This window comes from Dromaius novaehollandiae, chromosome 5 (assembly GCF_036370855.1).
Source record: "Dromaius novaehollandiae isolate bDroNov1 chromosome 5, bDroNov1.hap1, whole genome shotgun sequence".
NCBI lineage: Eukaryota > Metazoa > Chordata > Aves > Casuariiformes > Dromaiidae > Dromaius > Dromaius novaehollandiae.
Window position 1 is genome coordinate 56,720,100 of NC_088102.1, and position 11,850 is coordinate 56,731,949.

The 11,850-nt window shown below is 39.3% G+C and overlaps 1 protein-coding gene and 1 long non-coding RNA gene across 4 annotated transcripts in view; both read right to left on the reverse strand.

Annotated features, from left to right (window-relative positions):
- Positions 1–1,233, reverse strand: part of KCNA4 (potassium voltage-gated channel subfamily A member 4) — a 215,023-nt gene extending 213,790 nt beyond the window's left edge. The window contains exons 1-2 of one of the 3 annotated variants that reach the window (XM_026122293.2): positions 972–1,233; positions 562–828 (exon numbers count right to left, since the gene is read on the reverse strand). The gene's annotated coding sequence lies outside the window, so the exon portion shown is untranslated. Of the gene's footprint in view, positions 1–561 lie in introns of all 3 variants that reach the window. The other 2 variants (XR_010389456.1, XM_064512885.1) reach the window with 2 other exon arrangements.
- A 1,877-nt stretch (positions 1,234–3,110) lies between these two features.
- LOC135328661 (uncharacterized) lies at positions 3,111–11,613 on the reverse strand. Its single transcript, XR_010389621.1, has 3 exons — positions 11,436–11,613; positions 5,669–5,836; positions 3,111–3,179 (listed from the first exon to the last, which is right to left on the reverse strand). It is a non-coding gene; the product is annotated as an uncharacterized LOC135328661 (long non-coding RNA).
- Positions 11,614–11,850: the final 237 nt, after the last annotated feature.

Here is an 11,850-nt window from a genome sequence, read left to right on the forward strand (position 1 = left end):
TAAAATCCCCACCCATATAAGCACTTGCATCCACACACAAACACATGCATGCTTCTGAGACAGTAACACATATAAACACTAATAAAAATACTGCAATACACAATGCATTCAAATTGAGTACATACATATACAGAAACCTACATATATCTATATAAAATATTACAAGAAGAAACATATCTACACAAAGAGCTTTTGGAGTATCTCTAGAAACATGTAAGAGGCAAGAATGTTATGTTTTAATTTATAACTGAATTGTGTTTCAATTATAATATCTTACTGAATTTAATTTGAAAATGGGCACATAAAATTCTCAGTCAAGTAAAAATACTGTGATATGGTGTGTCAAGGAAACACAACTGCAGGTGCAGTGAAGCAACATCTACATGCAAGCACATACACAAAAAAATACACACACCCCTTTGAAACAGAACCCTCATTTACAGCTGTAGCTATTAATACATGACAGAAGGTGAATACAGACTGTTAAATGACATTGCTATTTTTAAAATTGTACCTACATGTCATGCATAAAAAGATCTTAAAAAATGCTATTATACTTACTGTTCCTAGGCAGAGAAATAGCAGTGCTGTTCTTGCTAGTGTAAGGATCTGGAGACAGCAGTCCTGAGGAGGGGGCTGTGCCAACCGATCTACGTTTTCAGGTGTGTAAGGTCAGTCAGCACCACAGGTTGATGAGTTATTTTTCTCCCTTCTTGCCAGTTGCAACAAGAGTGCCAAGAGCAAGGCAGCAAAGCAGCCTGAGCTGGGAGCACTCTGCACTGCCACGGACACTGCTTCTCGCCCAGGCATTTGCAAAAAGGCAAGAGTCTTGTTCCAAAACGAAAAAAATGAAGGAGGCGAGTGTGTTTGTGAGAGAGAGACACAGAATGAATGGGTGAGCGTGATCGCCAGTCTTTCCAAGCCCAGCTTTTTCTGTAGGTTTGTAAATCACCATTAAATAATCCGCGTACCAAACCTGATGGTAGGACAGGTGTCGCTTCTTGCAGTTTCTCCCTCCGGCACGTCCAGGCAGCAGTGGCTCAGGCAGCAGCGGCTCGCATCCTCCACTTGTTGTGCCGTTGGTTGGCACCGCTTAAAAAAACAAACAAACAAACACCCCGCACCAGGAAAAAAGAGGAGAAAGCAGCTCTCTGCTACAAGGCTTCCACTGCCTGCTGGTCACAGCCGCAGCCGGCAGCCGCGCTGCCGGGCGCCCCCGCAGCGAGCCCTGTTGCTCCGCGGAGCCGCCGCCCGCGGTGCCCGCGCGCCGCCAGGAGGCCGCCGGGCCGCGGCCGCTGCGCTGCTCCCTGCCTTGGCCAGCGCGGCGCAGCCCAGCCCAGCCCAGCCCAGCCCAGCCCAGCCCAGCTCGCCGTCGGCCCCTCGCGGCCGCCGGCCCGCACTGCTCGCCGCTCCCCGGCCGCCCTCGCCCCCTCTCTTTTGTGTCAATCTATAAATTACTGAAAGAAGCGTTCCCACACTGAATAATGCATACGCTGGCCAACAAAACTTTAGGCTCAAGGCAATGCTACAAGCCCCGTCTTCTGTTTTGTTTTGTTTTGTTTTTAGGAAGAAAAATATGCTGTCGAGGTGGCTCAGGGAATTTCAAAATGAAGCAGAGAAAAAAAGTTTCCCAGAACAAGGGAAAATCTGGCCCCACCTCGGCCCTGCTGACTTGTTGGCCCCAAACCCTCAAATGGGTTTGGTCCAAACCAGCGAACAGTTCCCATTGTTCCTGTCCTCCATCACACCCTGCTAGCAGCGCCCTGCCAGATGCAAGGGTCTTGCAAATGAAGCCCATTTTACTTCCACGCTTACATCTATTTCAGCATGGAAAAGTTGGTCCCATTTCACAAAAAAAAAAAAAAAAAAAAAAAGTGTATTTGGTAGATGAGACCTATGAAAACAGTCTTAACATCTCTGCCAACGATGTCAAAATTTTGCTCCCTCTGCCCCAGTCTGTAGCACAAGCAGTGAATAAACTGGCTATTCCTTTTGCACATGTAAAATCCAAACTGTGACCAATTCCTCTCTGTAAGTAAGCCCCATGAAAATGCAGCTTGGCTATATTTGACATCACAGCTACAATCCTGCCACATCAATAAAAAAACGATGTGTAGGCACTTCTACTTCACATGGAAAAAGACAAGACAGATTTTGGTGCTTTATAGCCCAATACATCGGGTCATAGCAAGGGCAAATCAAGAGCAGCACTCACTCCAAACACTCGTCTCAAGGTGTAACAGCTGGAGGCAGATTTGACACATGCAGAAAGTGCATCAGGCTTTTTTTTTTTTTTTTTTTTTTTTTTTTTTTACCACCAAGGTCCACTCCTTCTACACAGTCCAAAAGAATCTAGAGAATCTGGTGACTATTTCCCTTCAGAGCCCCAGTGGTATAACACATATTAGCCATGTTATCTTTCTGTCTCTACTGCCTACAATGATTAGTGTCCATACTATTAATCCCATTAATTTCAGTCAGCTGCCATATGGCTATGTAAGGGAGAGGTAATGATCAACCAAATAAACATACTGAATGCCAGGCATCAAATGAGTTCACAACGGTCTTGCCAAAAGTACTGGAAATGTGTAAATGGCAGCTATTGCTAACCAATTTTCCTTCAAATTCTACAGTCAATATATAGTGAAAAATATATAGGTATTCCTAACGTCATCCCAAATTCCATTAAACTACAAAGTGAGGTCACAAGAACACTCCAAAATGTCAATGCTACTGGAGGCAAGGTAAAAACATTCTACTAATTCATTTCCAATACCAAAACCCAGATTCTTCTGCAACCCGCCACAAAAGTATACCAAAGTCATAGATCAAACACCTATCATTGTTTAGTCAGACGGACACGTACGATGCCATAAAAATAGGTATCACAGGTACGATATGATTAGAAACACAGAATTCTTCCTACTTCATTAATATTTTAATTCTAGAGGCAAACATTTGGCAGAAGTCAGATGCTCTAGGAAGTTGTGTGTTTTATTTTATCAGTAGGACCTTTTTTTTTCCTTTTTGAGGTGTTTCAAGGGATTGGGACAAAAAAAAAAAAAAAAAAAAAAAAAAGGCGCTACTCTAGCTTTTACCTTTCTTCCAAAGTTTCAGATGCATTTGCTCATCATCTCACATGCCAATCTTAAACTGAAACAGTCAATGGATATCTGAGTCTGAGGAAAGACAAGAGTAGAAACAGATCAATCACTTTCACTTTCCTATGCCTTTTTGATGATTATTTTTTTTTTAATGAGCAAAGAAGAAGAGGTGATATATAAAACAGGTGATGTACACAATTAATGGGAGTAGCAGAATAATTTTTCTGTAACATTTTAAAAAATCCCTTCTAATGTGTTAGGCATGATACAAATACATATGATACAATCAAATTCACAGGTCTTATTTGATCCAATTTTTTAAACTGATTTAAAAGCAAGAGACAAACTTTAAGTATTTACAGATGAATCCTGTGAATCATTTCATTCAGGTTTATATTTTCACAGTATTCAAAGAGCAATTTTTATCTAAAAGATACTATATTCCCTTTGCTCCTTCATATTCATAAGGGATACTATTATTGGCAGAACAAAGAATATGTATGTCATTATCTTCGATAGTACCATTGTATTAAGAATATTACAGCATAGCAAAGGATCTGTAAGGTATGCTATTATACTGATTTGTTCTGTTCTGCAGTAATGCGGAGGAGAAACATGCATCATTATTGTTTATCTGTGTATAGAGTGCCAGAAGAAATACATGACAATTTAATACATTTTCATGCACAGGGGACATGAAATTCAAAAAGCCTAACTTACGTTGCTACGCCCAATATTAATTTATGCTACCCTACAATTGCTGCAATTCACACTGGCAGAGAGTCTGGCCTCAGTCCAACACTAATCTTCCTGCTGTAATCAAGAGTTCTGTGCAGAGAATAAGACTGCACTACAGCTTGGTAGTTATTGCACTTCTAGACCACAAATTATTCCATTTCTCTTTTAGTCTTCTCTTTTCATTCTTCTGCTCCTCCCTTCTTGCTTCAATTTTGTTTCTGTTAGCCTCTCAAGGCTGTCTCAGCCAACTTCCCATAAGATCAGGAACTCCCTTTAAATCAAGTAAAATGTTGCAGTAGGAGGCACTCGGAGATAATCAAGGGAAAGGACTATGGTTACTATATCATTTCAAATGTGCTGATACATGGTTCAGAATACATAGTTCCCTTTTTTTCTGTTCTCTGTTGATTACAGTGCTGGAGACCCCTAGGTACCAAAGTAACAATGAATTCTTTGTCTCCACAACTAAGTTTTTTCTCCCAGTGTTTATATTGCTTTAGGGAGTTCATATTTTACTCATATTTTACTAGCCAGGCTCAGTAAGACATCTCTGTTAAAGAATCTGGCTCTAATACTAGTCTTCTGAATGCAACTGGCACTACATAATGAGGTACGTAAAAGAATAAAATATACCACATCCTCGATTAGTTCTTACACACAACACACACAAATAGCACATTTGTTCATTACTTGCACTGCAACAGGCTAATCAAAAATTGTTCAGACTCTGGAGAACAGCAGGCCTTTTATACTTTCTTGGGAAAGTATACAAAACCACTGTCATTTACCATTGAGTTTAGGATAAATAGCAGTAAAAACGGTAACGATATTTATATTTGGAGAATAATTTCTTGTATCAGAGTATGGACATATTCAGAAAGCAGGATAAAAATACCATGTGTGGGTTTGTTTTGGACTTGAACATTTCTCCATGCATTTGGGGAAGACGACGACTCAAACAGGACCCTGTCTGAGGATCCTCAAGGACCCTTCAAATCAGCAACAAGAGAAAGGATGGTATGGAGAGAGAGCCTCTCCGTAAGATACCGCTTGAGACTGGAGAGCCCTTACTTTTATTCTTCACAGAATTACTCGCATTACTGTGCCACTGGATTAACTCCATTTGTGTATTCAAGAATCAGGGTATTAATTCTGCATATGCAATGTTCAAACTATGCTAACAGTAAATGCCATAATTATAAACCCTGGAAATATCAGGTGCTAAATTCTGGCTGGCATATGTATTTGTCCAGGTCAGATTACAGTGAGGGCATGGCTGGCTAATGCCTCACTGGGATTTTATCAGGAATACTCTGGAGGGAAATCAAATAGTGGGCTAACAATTAATGTACTTCTGCACAATTAAGTTAACACTGACTTGCAGAACAACTGCAGAGGAAAACCTTTAGGACAACAACTCAAGAACACTCTCTTTAAAATCATCAAGACATACCAGCTGTAAGTTCGAGTATCTCATACTCCAATAGCGTGGTAACAAACTGTTATATGAAGAAACGTGTAAAGAAAAGAATTTTAAACATCAAACATAGCTTACATATATCTTTCAATTTTTAGGTAAAAAGAGGTATTTCTATGGACTCAAGGCTTTTAACAGGTAGATGTTGCTCAAGTTCTTATCACAAATACATTTTTTATAACTCTTATTTATGACATCAACATGAATGGAAAATAAGTGCATGACAGAACTGCGGAATCAAAGCAACAGTAGTGGATAAGTCATTATACCTGTAATGCTACAAATCTTACTAGGAGGCTCCACTTACACTTTTAATTAAACTTGTACTAGACAAGAAACTTAAACTTACTGGATCATAATGATTCCTGCTGAAGATTCTGGCAAATAAGAACAGGAGATCCATGTTTCACAGGTAGCAGCTGTCTTGGTTCATAATTTGATAGTAAACAAATACAGCTTCCTGATGAACCTTTGGGCCAAAATCAGCATATTGCTCTGCCATCACCTTGTCACTCTGCTGATGAAGACAGAAAAACCAGGACAGACTGTTTTGTGGCACCAGACGAGACTGGTCAAGAGAGAGGAAGCAATCTGATTCTGACAGATCTCAGCCCATGACACATATCAGAACTATTTCAGGGATTCAAATATGAGGCAAAAGTTTTGACTGTCCTCTTTTCTATAACCATGTAAGCACAAATCCTAGACAAACACATGCTTTTTTAAAAATCAATCTTGATAGCCTTACGTATCAGAGAAAACGTTTCAATAAAGAGAATTACACTGAGAAAAATGAGAATGTATTCAACTTGATTCCTAATGGCTTCAAGACCAGATTCAGAAGGCAGCTAGATGCCTAGAAGTTTCATGTGCCATTTGTATAGATCCACATGGGAAAAAAATATTCACAGCTTGAAAATACATAAAGAATTAACAGACCTTGGCAGGGTGCAACAAAAGTTACTACTACAAAAGGCTGGAGAAAAATAGATTCTCAAGATTATCAAATAAATTAACTATTCCTGCAGCTAATTTTGAACTAGCTAGCAGTGTGGAAAGAATGTTATGATAACCTTTATTTCGGTGTGTGGTAAATATATAGTAGTTTTGTTTTTGTTCTCCATGTAGTACTTAGCAAGGAAAACCTTTCCAGAATGGAAATGTCATTTCTAGAGGGCTGCCACTGAGAAGTAAATTGGTCTGGGGTTAGGGACTGGATAGCAATCAAGAAATTCAAATAGGTATGATGAAGGCAAGTATAATATAAAAACTGGTTGAATACTATGGTATGTATGGAGATATTATAAATCATCCCCTTTGAAGGAGACCCGCATTTCACGACATCAGCAATCATTTTCAGTAATACCTCACTCAAGTGACATGCTCAGGTACTATGCTAATTAACACAATAAGCTAATACACCCTATACATCAGACCTAACCTGATGAATAAATCTATCCAGACTGTTGTCTTTTCTTCAGAGAAAATGGGAAATAGCATTTTGGGAATCATACGCTGTTCTGCCAGTGTTTCTTCTCGTGTTCAGGCAGTTGGCACACTCAGGGGAGGGAAGGAATTACAGCCAGAAGCACCCCTTCTTGGTGGATGCATGCAGGACAGGTAAAGCTGTAAGACAAAACCATCCTAGCTTCAGTAGTACACTCCAAGAAAGAGTTCCCAAATGGGCCACATCATACTGACAGCCCAAATAGGCCACATATACAGATCAGACAGAGGGAGCTGACGTATTCTGGGGATAGAGTAGCTTCTGCGAAAGGCGATCTCTGAAAAATCCCTGGTTAAAATTAGCCCATTCCTACCTCATTCGTACTCCAGGACAGTAGAAAAGTTGACTCCTTAGCCAATCCTAAACTTAGAGAACTCTTGTTCTCAACTGCAGTTTACCATAGCAAATTCCTCATATCTCTGTGCATAAACCTGGGAACTCCTCTTGCATTATTAGGTGTTTCAGGTGCCTACTGTTGAAGGCAAACAGAGGCAGGAGTTTTCATAAACTAAACCAGTTGTAGTTTATGAATACAATTATTTGAGATGCTGAAAACTGAATTAAAATGAGCTCTTTTAAGAATCTGCCACTATATTTGTGTCAAAATTGTGTAAGATATTAAGAAGTGAAAATTCCAACCCAAATGTCAGCCTCAGCATGCAAGCTGAGGGTCAAAAGTCTTACTGAGTATTTTGCTAAACTTGGAGAGTTAAGTAAGTGAATCTAAGGGCCTAGGTAGTTCAGACCCTTTCAGTCTAACAAGGAGTAATTTATTTCCCATGCTGAGACCAGAAGCCTCGCTGAATTGTTCAGGATTAGGCCTGTTCAGGTAATTAGTTGGGAGTAGAACCTTTAGTAGTCAGCAGGTAACTTGCCCTGTGGGATACAGAGCTAAGCATACAATTTATTTGGGAACAGTTTGTTTTATAATCTTCCCCATTTCAATCTCTATAAATGGCACATAAAGCTATTAGGCATCTAGCTCCCACGTGAATCCACTACAGATCAAGTTGAAAATCGACTCTCATTTCTGTCAACATAACTCTCCAACCCCATTGGCTGAAAGGGCCTAATCTTGAAGAATTCATTGAGGTTTCTGACCTCAAGATGGGCTATAAATTCCTCTTTGCTAACTGAAAGGGCCTAATCTACATAGGTGCTTAGATCCCCTTACCTGACTCTCAGAGCTTAACACCACTCTCCTCCTGAACACAGCAGTGTTTCACACGGGAAATTACTGATGTAGCAGCTGTTGTGAAAGCATCCTCTGCACTAGCTGCGCCCTGTATATTTGCCCTACTTCTCTGTGCCACTTTCTCAACACAGTATGAAACGGATTAATCAATAAACATTGCACACAGCCACCAGGCCAACAATACAGCTGTTTCTATGCACAAGCAAAAATAATAAACTGAGGCTAGACTGAAGCTATTCCCTGAACATTAAAATATCATGGACTGTTGCTGTATTGTCATACCATGGTCCTTCTAACCTGTTGAACATGCACTTTCTTAGGTAGAATAACTTTACATCGTTACAGTTATAAAATAAATAACAGTTGCAGGAATAGGCTCCCTTCTCATCAAAATGACCTTCACAATGCAAACTTGTATTCAAGAACGTTCTTAAGGAGCTTTAATAAAGCAACAGCCAAGAGAACTAATGTATAAAAATCCAGCATATCTTTTTACTGGGACAGGCTTGTATTTCTCTCAGCCATGCATACTCCAGGCAGCCACCTGCAGATATTCTGGGAAAGTATTAGAAAGTAACATCTTCCATTTTTCCCTTTCCTGAATGAAACAAAAGAATCCTGAGTTTCCTCAAGCAATTGCCCTAAAACAGACAATAAGTATTTGAGAACAAATTTAGTGCTGATGAAGGTGCTCTAGAGACCAAAGTCCTCTCTTTATCCACTGCCTGTATATCCATTTCTGGGCACTACTGTCCTATTATGTCTCTGTGCTGACTTGGTCAGGGAGAAGGTTCTGTGATTATTTCATGCACCCTATGAGGAAATGCTTGTAAAACTCAGCGCTTCATTAAAAGAACTGCAGAGATGCTGCAACTGCTGCCAGTACTGAAATTAAGCAAACAAACTAAAGCTACTTCATTCCTGAATGAGATCACCCTCTCAGGGGTTAACTCACATACATTAAAGTATTTGGTTTAATATAGATATATTTAACATCACAGCTTTAACTGATTAATCTTAATCTTGCTGAATATAACTACATAGGCAAGCTTTGGACTGAAAAGCTAAGACGGTTCATTGGTACATCTCGTCCAAAGCTACAAGTGAAAAGAGATATTGGTTATGAATAAAAACTGATAATACAGAGACATCAGCAATTCTGGTGATCCTCAAATCTGTGTAGTCTAACCTGTGTCTGTTACAACTAGAGTTGACATAGTAACTTTACTATTTTGAATGGCATGCATGAACTAAGAGGGACAAAACACACCATACATCACTTTTACTACGGCCTTCTATTCTTGCATCCATCAGGGCACAAAATCAGGGTTTTTTCTAAGGTACCCATTCAGAACTGGAGCAAATCAAAAGATTTCAATTTGGAAATGTGTTTCTTTCACAGGGAATCCCTCTTGGACACAAACATGCAACAAGTGAGAACATATCCCTGTGGGTAAACGTATTAAAGTTGCAAAGGACAAAGTCCTGAGCACTCTTACACAGGACACAATACATAAGACCAACCCAGCTTTCACTTTACTCCTAATTTTGACGAAACTTTCTTCGAAGTTCAGAAAAACTGGCTTAAGAATTTTTTTCTTTAAAATACCGAAAGTTGCCCTATAGCTGTACATATCGCCAAATAAAAGCTCCGAACATTAACACTCTGGTCTCAAAAACAGCCCAGATTCATCAGCAGCTTACAGTTTAACAAGTTTGAGCCCAATTTTAAGCAAATTTTCTTTAACAAGTTAGGAAGGGGACAACTGAATCTCAGTAATTCAAGGTTTGTTTTGCTTTGAACTTTGGGGTTCCTTCACATATCAAATTCCAGTGCACAGATATACATTGTTTAGCAACACTATTATTTATCAAAGCAATGAAGTTTACAGATCTAACCATTGCCACTGCCAAAAAAATTCAAATGGAAGGCATAAGAATGAGCCACAATGGTTGTCCTAACAAAGTGGTGGAATTACATACGACAGTCTCACAGCCCAGCCAAAAGGGTCTGAACAATCAGAATATGTGTGCATTAAACCTGGTGCTGAGTTCTGTGAACAGACCCCTTCGATACAAAGTGATTTACTTACCCCCCCCCTAAAAAAAAAAAAAGAAGTGCAACTATTTCAAAAAACATCTGGCACTTCCCCCTCCTTTCCACAAAGTGGAATTGATACACTTTTGGTATATATGTGCCTGTGCATGCGCAGGCATGTGGACACACACACACAGGGGCAGACACCACCTGACTCTCAGTGCTCTGAGGGCTCCCTGGGCACACCCGCAGAATTATTAAGTGACAGAACATGGTATGTGAATCACCTGCAGAAGCAAAAAACACCACTCAAAAAGACGGTGATTTAAAAATAAAATATTAATACAATTCTTTCTGTGAAACATATCTTAAATTCTTAATTCACGTATTGCTCTCACTGGCAGTGGCAAAGGGGAAACTAAGGGCTAGCTGAAAGTAAATCTAACAGTGGCTAAAGCAGCCCACAATAAATCTTGAGTATCTGAAGGTAGGAATTAGCATTTTAATGATTGGAAAGTGAGTTGTTCCTGATACTAGTTTTCTTTCAACACAGCCAAAACAAAACCCTCGCTTTATCCACAAATAAAGAAAAGAGCTTTTCTCAGTGCTTGCAATTGTAAGAGTCCGTTACCTATCTTTAGCTAGGAGGACTGATAAATGAGCGACTACCAGATTTATGGAGTAACTTATAAAGTCTTAGTTCAGCAGACTGGGAGTTCTAAATGAATGTGATTTTACATTTGAGTAAAAGCCTGACAGATTAAGGGGTTTTTATGCAGTTCTGGAACTTTCTTTATATTAACAATGCACTATGTCCTACTAGTAGGAAATACATCCGGTATAAAAATGTCCATTATCTAGGGAAATCGTAATTGGTTCACATATCAGCTTTCCTTGTTAGAATACTCCAATGAACCAAGTAGACAATTGCGAAGTTCACAGCGTAGCAATTATATTCTGACTACAGCAATCAAGATGCTGACAAACTGAAGACCCACTATACACCTAAGTAGGCTGATTCTGTTTACAGGTGAAAAGAAAGCTAACCCTTAGAAGATATTTATGTCACCCCTTAAATCAATCTACTGTGATTTACAGATTTTGTTCATGGCATTTTCCAAATACTGCACTAAGACTCTGGTTGAATAAGATAAACGAACGTGTATCTTACTGTAAACAAGTGATTAGTTTCATTGCCTTTTGTGGACTATTTTTTTTTTACTTTGGCATATGCTTATGCTCCCTGCTGAACTGTGCTATATAACTAACTCTTAACATGTAGTGATCTTAGTGTCTTTCTTTTCTTCTTTCTCATCCAGTCGGAATTTGCCCGCGATTGTCTTTATGTAACTTTCTGTAACTCAAATGATTCTTACCATGCATTTCCATCCGCTGTCATGGTTGCATTACTTTCAAAGGCATAGCCGAAGAAGTCCTGTTTCCACTGGGATGTACCTTATGAAATGGCATTTGATGAGTTTTGTTCCAGCAGGATTTTTTGTTCTCGTCTTTTATTAACTCCAAAGAAGTTCTGCCTCTTACTTCACCTTGCCACATTTTGCTGATGATGAGGAAAAACATTCATTATTTAAATAAATAAATAAATAAATAAAAGATTGGTTTGCTCTGAAAATCCAAAAAAGATGATAGGCAAAGATATCTACTTTCTATTTTATATTTAGCATAGAAATACACCATGATTCAGCTGCAATTTTCTGTCCTCTGCTGCAAAGAGACTAATATCTACTAAACTTATGCCCTTGATATTAATCTGTGAACCTCGTCAGTTCT